Raw genomic sequence first — 12,154 nt, 5'->3', positions numbered from 1 at the left:
CTTGTTATGAACAACGATGATTTTCTTCCTTAGTGAATGGTTTTGGTGAAGAAGAATATGAGAAAAATATGAAAAATGAAGGCCACTTTGCTTTAATCTTGTTTTCATCTTAACAGGTCGATGATCCGGTTGATTCTATTCAAAAGCTTTTCATGTCCCTAGCAACAAAAATAATAAAGAGCAGTCATTGAAATGATGATCACCACATTGGTTTTGGACATTTGCTTGTTATGCAGTTTTTGATAGATGTTGGTCTGATAGCACAATTTAGCACCTTTGATTTGTCAAGCTAGAGTTGCTACTAACTACATCCATGTGGATGGCATTTTGAGGTGTTTTGCTTCCTATGTGAAAACTTCATCTGTATTACATTATATAGGCAACAAAAAAGACGTGTTTGATTATCGGAAACACAGCTGAGTTGATGAAATACAAATTTCAAACAAATTATTTACCTTTAAAAGTCTATTATTTGATGTTGTTGTTCCAAAGGTGTAAGAAATAATCAAGTGAAACTTGGTTGCCATTGATGGCAAATTTTTTTTTTTTTTTTTTTTGAGAAAAATGGAATACAATTCAAATGTGAGTTTTTAATTGATTAAATAATATATATTTTATTAAAAACTAATTATTAGGCATGTCTTTGAGAGGGTTACATTACAAGAAAAATGTTAAATCGGCAAGGTAGTATCGGCACGGAAATGAGTTTAAAAACCATGCCAAATTAATTTTGGCACCATATTTGGCACCGAAAATTAACTATGGTTATAGAATGGTCACAAATAAATTTTGGTACCGTCTTTTCATGCCATGCCAAATTTTGTCATTGTTTTGCGACCGTTTTTTTACTACTGTACCAAATATTACCATTGATTTTTGGCATGGACTTATGGTTTCATATTTGGCACGTTTTTATTGGTTCATGGTTTTTTGATACAACATTTTTTTTTCATGGTATTCGGCACAGTTTTTGACAATTTTTTTATTACAGCTTTTGGCACGCTTTTATTTATTCTGTGAAAAAAATAATTTATATAATATTTATTTTATTTACACAAATCAAATTTTTTTTGAATTGCTAAACAAAAATCATTTAATTGAATTAAAAATACATATACATCTCTTTTCCAACATGTACATAACCTTGAGCAACAAATACCATGATTATTTGGTAAAAACAAGCAGATTATTTGACAAATTCCCTTTATATTAAACCACAACAAATACAAATTAATGTTCGTCAGTGCAAGCAACAAATACCATGATAATTTGGTAAAATGTTTTCTTACGAATTTTACTCTGAAGTCTGAAGAAGAATTGGGATGGTAAATTTTTGAACACTGATTATTTTACAAGGAATTTTCAAGCTGGAACTGCTACCGGCCTTTTGCTAGTCTTCATGCCTTTAATCGCTACAAGGCCAGAAAATCATCAGGTGAAAACATGCAAGGAGACAATACAATCGAAAAATAATAAGTACATTTTATTATATATATTTGTAGAAATGGCTCCTCTGAAAGGCACAACAAAACAATAAATTTGATAAAAAAGTCTATGCCTTCTAAATAATCTTTGGCTCCAAAGACTACAGAACCAACAACTAGAGCATTGGCGCCAGCCTCAGTGACTTGCCATTCATAGAAATTCCGACTGAGATTTTGAGAGGTTGATACCTAATCATTTTTAACTGCACTGAAATAAAACATTGGCATTATCATGATAGCTAATTTTTGGCATTCCCAACCGAGGTGTAACATGAACTCAACCCATTTTTTTAGCATTTTTAACCTTTTAGCAAGCAATGGGTTATTCATAATATAGAAATAATCTAAAACTAAGTACACTGTTGATGCACTTTTATGCTAATCTTTTCGCTTGTGTTGATTATCATCCTCAATTTGTCCCTTGAATAACACAATCATACTTGATGGAATGGACAAAGTTATCAATTCATAGAAACACTGGCCCGCTACGAAAATCTTAATGCATCTGGTTGTCTCTAAACTCCAGCTTCAAAGAGATATTGAAGACCATTACCACATGAAAGGGTTAGGTAGATATAAATATTGGCATGATGTCTACTTATAAACAATAAGACCACTCAGCTTATATACAAACAACAATACTCACAACAAACGAATTGGAAGAGATTTACATATCAAGAAGTTAGATTAAAATTTTTGCATTTGCCCATTAAGTTGTATTCAGTCTAAGCACCTGTGGGTTAACCCACTTTAAGTTGTAATCAGTCCATATGCCTGTAGGTAATCTAGCATCCTTCCTGTAAGGAAGTTGGCAAGAATTATGTTATGGATATATACCTTATAGGCATTTGATGGCGTCACTCCACCATCGACTTCAATCCATGGGTTCACTCCCTGCATGAGATGATAAGGTAATATGAATTCTAGAAATCTTTGTTATTTGAACAAACATGTTATAATTGTTTATTCATCATGTACATACCTTTTCAACACATAATCTTCTCAAATCTGATATTTTCTTCACTGCTGATCCAATAAAATAAATGTGTATGGGCCAAAAAAAGCCTGCTTACTGGTACCCATGAAATCCTAAAAGTAAATTGAATTGAAGCTCACAGTGTGCATCATTAATGTGATGATGCATATAGAGCCTCAAGAGATTCCTGGCTCAAATAGATGCCATTTAGGCCATGGGAGTGAAAAAAAAACAACTAATAGAAAGCACCATTCCAACTCATGGGCAAGGAAAAAGATCAAAAGGCTTATCTAAAGGTCACATGAAACTGCATAGTTTGACTGTGACTGCTGTGACAACGCCCCTTGCGTATATCCCGCAAGTGCACGGGTTTGTCGAAGTAATAAATCCCAGATGAGTGGGTATCATATCCACAGAGAGTAGGGAATAAAAACTCTTAAATTGTTTCTTAACTAAGAGAAAAGTGAATAATAGTTGTGTGACAAGATGTAATGTAACAAAAGTAAAAGAGACAAGAAAGAGAGCACAAGTAAATGGGAGGTAAGGCAATCGATATAAATGGGATACCCGGATATTGTTCCGCCTAGGACAATTGTTTCAAGTGCAAAACCCTCTATTATGATTTCTAACTAATGCATTAATGAGTCGTGGAGATCCTCCAATACATGGTCCCAAATCTAAGGTCAACTATGCCTAACTCTATACATGTCCCGGTGGAGAAATTAAATAACCTTTCAACCTTGCACTCGTATAGATTTGCAATGAGTTCTAAGGATTCCAAGTGATAAATCCTCTTCCTAGATGTAGACCTAACCCTTTGGTCCAGGAGGAAGGTTCCTAGCCATGATTAAGTACTAGGTGCTAAAATCACTTCAACGCTTCACTCCGTTACACCCGCAACTAAGCCCCAGCGGAAGGTCATCCTTTAGCTCATTCACTATACTATGACCGCAAAGAACTTGAGGAAATGGAGGTAGAATAAATCACACCGGAGGGGAAAAGGGACGCTCCGCTACCTCTCGACTCACCCTCTCAACCCTCTCCAATCTAGCTTTGTCTAACTCTCGTGGCGTGTCACTCACTCACAAGGGTTACCAAGGTGAACTCTCAACCCTAGTGTCACTCTAAGGGAGCATTTAATCAATCAAACATTCAAGATTAGAACTCAAATAAAACATCAAATAATGAAAGCATAATAACAAGGTTTAACGAAACAAATACATCCTGGGGTTCACAAATCCAAGTACCCATTAGGGGGTTTAGCTCTCCATGGAGCTAGTTACAATCAATGAAATCGAATGTAAAAACAAGTAATCCATAGAAAACCCCCTCGATAGTCGTGACGATGAACTTGTGAACAAGCCTCTACTCGTCCAAGGGTCCCTTTGTCCGGTCTAGGATATACCTCACCGGATCGGTGCCGACGAAAGCTCTCCCACTAACCTTCTTCCAAACGGAGCACGATGTCAGAGCCATAGAACCTCTCCCAATCCCTAGCCAATACCTCTCAAAACCCTAGCCGCCGCCCTCTCTTAAGTTGGAGAAAAGATGGAGAAAAGAATGCTGAAATCAGGGGTGAAATCGACTTTAAATAGGGTTGGAATCGGGCATCCACACACCCCTGTGGATTCTCCACACAGGCCTGTGGATTTCCACACGGGCATGGATAATTTCCACACGCCCATGTGGATTCTCTGGAATTTTTTTTTTCGGCCGGATGTGAATAGTACCTACTATAGTAAATTGCTACAGCGTTTGTTGCGGTGCCCTGTACAGTGCCCGGCTCGGAACACTCCCGAATCCATGATTTCATTAAGGTAACGTAAACGGACACACGTTTACGTTGTAGATCGCTTTGCTTCTTCAACAACTTCTTCATCGGTGAAGATCTTGCTATTAATGCACAAGCCGGGATACTAGAATGTGACTGCATTTGTGCCCCTCCAAATCATTGTCCTAATTTGAATACATGGAGGTTGGCACACATGCTCGCATCTTGAACCCGACTTATGTCTTCGCGTTTGATCCTTCGCAAAATTTCCTCCAAATAGTGCGTTCACGATCTACATTGGCTTCTTTCTTTAACATTCGGCTTTACAACCCAATATGCATGAAAGTAATACAAATACACACATATTAGCACTAAAACTCGATAAAAGTAATGCTCATCATAAGGAAAGAACACTTCGCATTCTTATCACACAAGCACTTATCATCCTGTCTGGCCAACTCTTATTTCTAGGAACCCATACTGCCATGCATTCACTCCTCAAAGATGATGATCATCACCATGCCCATCATAAAATCCTCATGCACCAATTACTTCAAGCTGCAAAAAGTTATAAAAATACTGCATGTTTGATGTACTTCAAGCTGCAAAAAGTTATTCATACTATCTAAGTTCATTCTCAAGGTCAAGATCAAAATTACATCAAACATGCAGTATGAATCAATCAATCAACTGAAAAATGTCTGGGTTCAGATGAACTAATTCATGATCTATAGAAGCTGGATAAATAACAGTTTCTAGGTACATTTATAAGAACATAATAGAATAGCTACAAATTCTGAAGGTCTTTTAAGGATTAAAGAGACACATCATAATGCTAAAAAGCATTCATAATTTTATATTTATCAACATAGTGCTCTGTTTTGTTTTTTTCCCTTCCACCATACTATTGATTGTGGTTTTAATGAAAATCCATGGAAAATAAATAACAATAAGCTTTGAAATAATGGGGATTTTGCACCCTAATTAATGAGGGCTCATCTTCCGATTGAGACATAGATCTACATGACAAAAAAACCCTTCCCAATTATTAAAAGATATGGAAATATTTGCCTGTACTATATCATTTCACAAAAAGCGTGCACTTAAACTTAAGACTCACATGAGAAATGAGAAATCTAAAATCTCTCTGTAACAAAAGTCACTAAACTCCAACCAAACCACAAATTTTCCTTATATATATATATGCAATTATTAGCTTCTATAGGGGTCATACCCTTCTGCAAGTGATACAAAATGTAAATAATTAATTAATTAAAAAAAATTAATACCCTCAATTGTCCATCAAGAGTGGAAATCAAGAGGTCTACGTATTCATCATGCGGTAACTAGCTATCTACAAAGAACGGTTGCAAGTAGTTGTTAACATAATCGTTGCTACATGTTAATTAATTAAACAAAGTTAATTCATCATCTTATATATATATATATATATATATATATTATTTTAAGATGTTATTATATATATATAAATTCATAAAGTAATATCCATTCCAATGAAATAAACAGCCTGATTAGTGAGCTTTTCAGGAGCCATATCTCCAATTTTAGCAGCAATTGCAACCTTGGTCTTCACAAAACAAATTTTTTAATCATCAAAAGGAAGATTCTGGAACAACACCAAATCATATAAAAAAATTAATCATTTAAAGTACACTCTTATATAATATACTATAACTAAATTAAGAAGATGAATATATATATATATATATATATATATGTATATATAAATAGAAAAGATTAAACAAGTTATTAATCTTTGTTTTTTTTTTCCCAATTTAGCCATTACTTGCATTAGACTGATAGTGAGAACCAAATCAGATACAATGGTCATCAACAGCGATAAGTTTGTCAACATGATGCAAAAATGTGCAAATGCAACTTAATGACAACATTAAAATCACTAAAGCGCTTGAACACTCATAAAACAAGTTCCCCATTCATGTAAGGGAGATAAGGTTAGCTAACATCAAGGTTCTATATGTCATCAAGAACTATTTGGCTCGGTGCTCAAAGCTGTGCAGATTCAGCACCTCACAGGCTTCAAATGCTTTTCTTATAGTGCATAACACACTAATAGATTATACTGACAAATAATAAGAGACCATTAATATGCACTATGTAGAAAGAAAAAAAACACCTACCAGTCCCAGACAAAATTGTATCAATCTGCAACAAGTACCGGCTGTAAAGTAATGCATAATATATAAATATAAATACACCAAACTCATCTGTTTGTTAGTACAAGTTTCAGAAGCTTAGTGGCAATGGAACATGATTAATGACCGTAGCACCACTGACCAAATCAAAGAAGTTGAAATGAGAGACAGAACAAAATAGATTTAAAAGAGGCCAATAAGAGAAGCAATTAATGATCCTACTGTAACAGGGTCAACTAAAACATTTGAAAGATTACTACTGCAGGCCAGAATGGCAGCTTTCCCACATGGTTACATCACTGTGCAGACCGGAAAGCAACATGGGCATCTACCCACCACATCCACAAGCCACAGTATACACACACAACAAAGGATACAAATTGAAACCACAGGCACTAAGTCAACTAATCCAAGGCCGGACATGATAACCCAGCCACTAAGATGGCAATGCCGTCAACCCATTAAAAGCTTCTTTAATGTTTCCAAAAGGTGACAAATTAAGGAAAATATACCATTGGCACAAATTAAGGAAAGTATACCAAAAGCCTTCAAAGAACAACTAAAGATTCCTAAGGCTAAAGAAATTTCTCTGAGGCTGGTTAATATGACCTTAACACCACACCACACCTTCAGAGTATCAGAATTATAGTAGAAGAATCCGCTTTAGAAATTCCTGAATTTAATTTACTGAACATTAACTCAAGTTCAATTGTGCTCTTTTCGTTGTATAAAGCAGAAAAGCAAATGAGTATTTCATCAGATCACCATATTCTTCATCTGTTCCAATTCAAACTTATTTCAGATAAAACACAAGAAAATAACTGACACAAGAACAAGACAACAACAGTAATTCAAAAATAAAAAAATTAAAACTCCAAAATAAAATTAAAAAAAAAACCGCCCAAAGAAGAAAAGAAATACAAAAGATCAACAACAATAATTCAGAATTTCTGAATACAAGATTAAAATATAATTCTAAAGAAAACCTTATGTTGAAATTCTAGAAATATTACCAAGATCAAACACCCATGCTATAAGATCAACCCAGAAACCATGACCAAGAAAATAAAAGGCGATGATCTAAAAATAAATAAAATGAAATGAAATGAAGAAAAAAAAAATCAAGAGATCGCATAGAAAAAACCTTATAAGGAAGAGAGCTTCTCCACCATCATCATCTTCTCCTTTGAAAATAGTATTTGATACCCAGAATCAATGAACCCTAACCCTAGAAAAAGTTAATTAATCACCAAACCAACCAAAATTCAGAATTAAATCAATCAAAAGGTTTATAGATCACAATACCACTTCGGAAGCGCTCTAGGCCAGGATTGTCAACTTGTGATCAAAATTATAGTCATTCGTTAGCAGACATAGAACCAAAACACCACAAAAATTAGGAAAAACTCAGAAGAAAATTAGGTAAAAAAATTGTGATACTTAGATAGATCTCCGGCGAGGTAGGCGTCGTCGAAGTTGAGGGCGTAAAGAGGATCATAACTAAAATCCTCCAAATGTCAACAATGGTGATGATTGTGGGACATCCGAGACACCAGGCGGAGGAGCAATAGCGATCGCTGATCGGATCCAGTGGAGGAGGAGCGGATGAGGAAGGCGGCCTAGCAGTCGTCGGCATCGTAGTCGACTGCGGAGATGAAGGTAGCCTGTCGGAGTCTCGAGAGAGGAAAAGGATGAGGAGCGGATGGAATTATATATATATATATATATATATAATTATATTAAATTAGGAGTTGAACAATGTATTAATAAATTATTGTATTTGTATTTTTTGCACTGTATTTGATACGGCATTAATCAATTTAATATATTTGTATTTTTGGCACTGTATTTAGCACGATATTAATAATTTATTATATTTATATTTTTTTTACAGTATTTAGTACGGTGTTAATATATTATTATATTTATATTTTTGGCACCGTATTTAACACGGTATTAACATATTATTATATTTATATTTTTAGCACTGTACTTGGCACTGTATAAATATATAAATATATTTGTATTTTTAACATGGTATTTGGTACGGTGTTAATATATTATTATATTTATATTTTTGGCACCATATTTGGCACTGTATTGATATATTATTATAATTATATTTTTGGCACTGTATTTGACACCGTATTAATATATAAATATATTTGTATTTTTGACATGGTATTTGGCACGGTATTAAAATATTATTATATTTATATTTTTGGCATTGTATTTGGCACGGTGTTAATAAATTGCTATATTTATATTTTTGGCACGATATTTAGTACGGTGTTAATATATTATTATATTTATATTTTTGGCACCATATGTGGCACGATATTAGTATATTATTATATTTTATATTGTACGCATTGTATTTGGCACGGTCTTAGTATATTATTATATTTTATATTGTTGGCACGGTATTTGGCACAGAATTAATATAATATTATATTTTTATTTTGGTAGGGTATTTGACACTGTATCAATATACTATTATATTTGTATTTTGGCACGACATTTGGCACAATATTATTATATTATTATATTTGGGTTTTTGGCACGGTATTTGGCACGGTAATAATATAATTATGTTTTTTAAAAAATATGTTTGGCACTGTCATGTAAAATTATTAAATTTATATATTTGGCACAGTATTTGGTACAGAATTAAAAAAAAATTTAAAAAAATTCATATATTTGACATGATTTCTTAGTTCCGTATCAAATGTTGTAACAAATTTGTCACGATTTTGTTTCCGTGCCGATTTGGAATTTTTCTTGTAGTGTTATAACCGTCTCTAAAACTATAACTAGAGTTTTCAAATTTTAATTGTAGAGGCGGTTATAACTACCTCTAAAAGTATTACTATAGTTTTCAAATTTTAATTATAGAGATTGTTATAACCACCTCTAATGTGGAGGCGGTTATAACAAACTCTAAAAGTATGAGTGTTGTTAAAATTTTAATTTCAGAGAACCACTTCTAAAACTATTACTATAATTTTAAAATTTTAATTATAGAGGCGGTTATAACTGCCCGTTTCTAAAACTATGAATTAGTTGCTCTTGTTAATTGTAGAGGTAGTTATAACCGCCTATATAGGTAAAAATATGGCCGGCTGGAGGCGTCGATGGGGGATTCTAAAAACAGCTTCCTTAGCTATTAATTTACGCCAACGGTTGTATCAAACCGGCTCTAAACTCTTGAGCTGGCTTAATACAAGCCGGTTTAGAAGCGGGTGAATAATCCACCTCTAAATTTATAGAGGCGGTTTTAACTACCCCTATAGGTCATGAAAACCACTTCTAAAGCTCATTTTAGTGTAGTGGTTTTTAGCTCACAAAAGCACCTGGCCATTAAATTTCTTTTTCCAATTGTCTTCTATATGTAAACTTGTATATAATTATATTCCTCTTTATTTATTTTTGTAAGCAACAATTAAATAGTATCCAATCTACTCGTTTATAGTGTAATTTATTTTAATTTTTTGAAAATTTAAGTACTTTCTCCGACACCATCGGGGTTGGCACATCCAGAATTGGTCTTGTTCCTTGACATACTTATGTACTTTCAGAGTAGTAGAGCGTTAAACAAGATACAGGAAAAGGAAACTCGGGTTTTCCAAGCAACTATACCATCATCCAACATGAATATGAATAATCTGTTGTCAGTTATGATCAGTCAAAAGATTATCTGATATATTTAATGAACATCTATTATTTTATCATTTGATCAGTTAAGATTATCTGATATATTTAATGAACATCTATTATTTTATCATTTGATCAGTTTGAGTAAAGAGAAGGATGGAATGTTTAATATTGATCAGTTTGAGTAAAGAAAGGATGGAATATTTAATATTGTTCAGTTTGAGGAAAGGGAAGGATGGAATATTTAAGCACACTATTGCCACCAATGGTCTCACCATCTGATTCATGTGGCATTTTCAAGGACTTCTAACTTTGACCCTGTTTTCAAGTCTAGTTAATAACTTGACAATTTCATCTAATTTACCCAATTACACAATTTCTTAAAACAACCTGAGTATCTCAAATTATGAATATCTGTGCTTTAGGGAAATCTAAATTCTACAATCAGTTGATGTTTTGGGCATATTTATTTCAGACTGTTGAGAATGTGAGTGTTGTCTTTCTCCTACAACAGAAGAATGTGAATAAACATGCCAAGACATTTATCAAATGGCATTTTTGTTTGCATTGAAGTGGAAAATGTTGGAAAGCAGTGGTTAAATGACACTTCAGTTATATTGTTTGTTTTGGGGAAAATGGCACAATCATGGATACAAAATTTATAGAAAGTTGGTGACATCCCTGGCTTCGGTGCATTTTACTCCAAGGTCAGGCTAATACAAATGGGGGATACGGCAGAGTGGAGAATGTTTCAATTTCCCTGTTGTCACATGAAAACAATGTAAATTTGGAAATCAATACACTTTTTATTTCCCCAACTTACTTCATCGAGTGTTGCGTCATTCCTTACGCAACACTTGATGTTAGCAGCCTACGGTAAGCCACTGCCTTCTACCTAAGACATGGTTCTTGGTTAATACAATTAAAATGCAGCTGTGAATTTTGACTACCTTTTGTTGGTAAGACTATATTTTCATTAGATCAAAAATTGCACTAAAGAATTCTATGTTTGGAATTGACAATTATGAAATGTATCAAAAATTGAATATATCCGATATGCAAAAGCTGAGAGCCATTTGCACATGTGTATGGTTGATATGCTCTTAGAGGGATCCTTAATTGATATGCTCTTAGATCAAGAAGGGATATTTTTTGGCATGCATTGCTTAGCCACCTTCAAATTGCATCATTGAGAGCCAAAAAGAGCTGATCAGAAGTGATCAGCATGATTTAACTCAGCAAATGTGAAAGAGACGACAAAACAATAGCAGGGTTTTCTCAAAGGTTGGTTTCTTTAGTTGTTCAATTTGATTTATTTGTTAAATTCTTGAGGTCAATCAAGTAGTTGAAATTTAATGATAAATTTGTCAGCGAAACCAAATTCTACCAGGGCAACGGAAGGTGTCGCTTGATGGACCAACATGTGAAAATGGTTCATGTGGTTTCCTGAGCTGAAGTCTTCTTTGTATCACTCTTTAGTTTGTGGTTGTTGTAATGTTTGTTCAGCTACTTGTGAAAAGGTCAAGGTGCTTTTTATGGCGGTTATCAATCCAACATTGTTTCTGGTTTTTTTTAATTATGGATTCAGACTTATGTTATTGTCTTTATAAGTACCGCATCATCTCCAAATCAGCTTCTTGGGTTTTCTAAATGCTTGTTTTACAAAGTTTTAGGGGATTTTCAAATAATGTAATCTTCATTTGAGCCTTACCTTTGACTAGTGTTAAACGTATTTCTTTGGCACAAGATATAGTCATATTATAGCATGCAGACTTTTTTGAGAGTCCTTTTACACTAGCCAACTTTTTTCCTTTAATTTTTATAGTTATTTTTAAATCCTTGGTTTTTAAAGATAAATTGGTATTGGACCTGAATCAATGCATCCTACTTTTAATTTCGCAGCTTACCCATTCAGTGACTTTTCCTTACTTTAGATATGAACTACTGTTTGGTATAAATCAATTCATTATACTTTGGGATGTGGTTTCGATTACAAATAAAATACAAGCCTAAGAATCCGCAAAATATAGTTTGGCAGGATGAACTTGCTTGCTCCATGCATTAATTGATTTTTTAAATTAGATTTAGAATT

At 33.7% G+C, this 12,154-nt stretch overlaps 2 long non-coding RNA genes across 4 annotated transcripts; both read right to left on the bottom strand.

Annotated features, from left to right (window-relative positions):
* Positions 1-1,175: 1,175 nt before the first annotated feature.
* Positions 1,176-2,851, bottom strand: LOC120277517. Of its 2 annotated transcripts, none has more exons than XR_005541516.1 (3): positions 2,467-2,849; positions 2,322-2,378; positions 1,176-1,412 (listed from the first exon to the last, which is right to left on the bottom strand). It is a non-coding gene; the product is annotated as an uncharacterized LOC120277517 (long non-coding RNA). The 2 variants fall into 2 exon arrangements; XR_005541517.1 differs by lacking the exon at positions 1,176-1,412 and adding an exon at positions 1,446-1,692 and having other exon boundaries at positions 2,467-2,851.
* A 1,728-nt stretch (positions 2,852-4,579) lies between these two features.
* Positions 4,580-8,095, bottom strand: LOC120277518. Of its 2 annotated transcripts, none has more exons than XR_005541518.1 (4): positions 7,849-8,095; positions 7,714-7,746; positions 7,553-7,636; positions 4,580-7,185 (listed from the first exon to the last, which is right to left on the bottom strand). It is a non-coding gene; the product is annotated as an uncharacterized LOC120277518 (long non-coding RNA). The 2 variants fall into 2 exon arrangements; XR_005541519.1 differs by having other exon boundaries at positions 4,582-4,789.
* Positions 8,096-12,154: the final 4,059 nt, after the last annotated feature.

The sequence above is a fragment of the Dioscorea cayenensis genome, chromosome 15 (genome assembly GCF_009730915.1).
Source record: "Dioscorea cayenensis subsp. rotundata cultivar TDr96_F1 chromosome 15, TDr96_F1_v2_PseudoChromosome.rev07_lg8_w22 25.fasta, whole genome shotgun sequence".
Lineage (NCBI taxonomy): Eukaryota > Viridiplantae > Streptophyta > Magnoliopsida > Dioscoreales > Dioscoreaceae > Dioscorea > Dioscorea cayenensis.
Note: the sequence above shows the minus strand (reverse complement) of the source record. Positions and strands in the feature narration are given on the sequence as shown.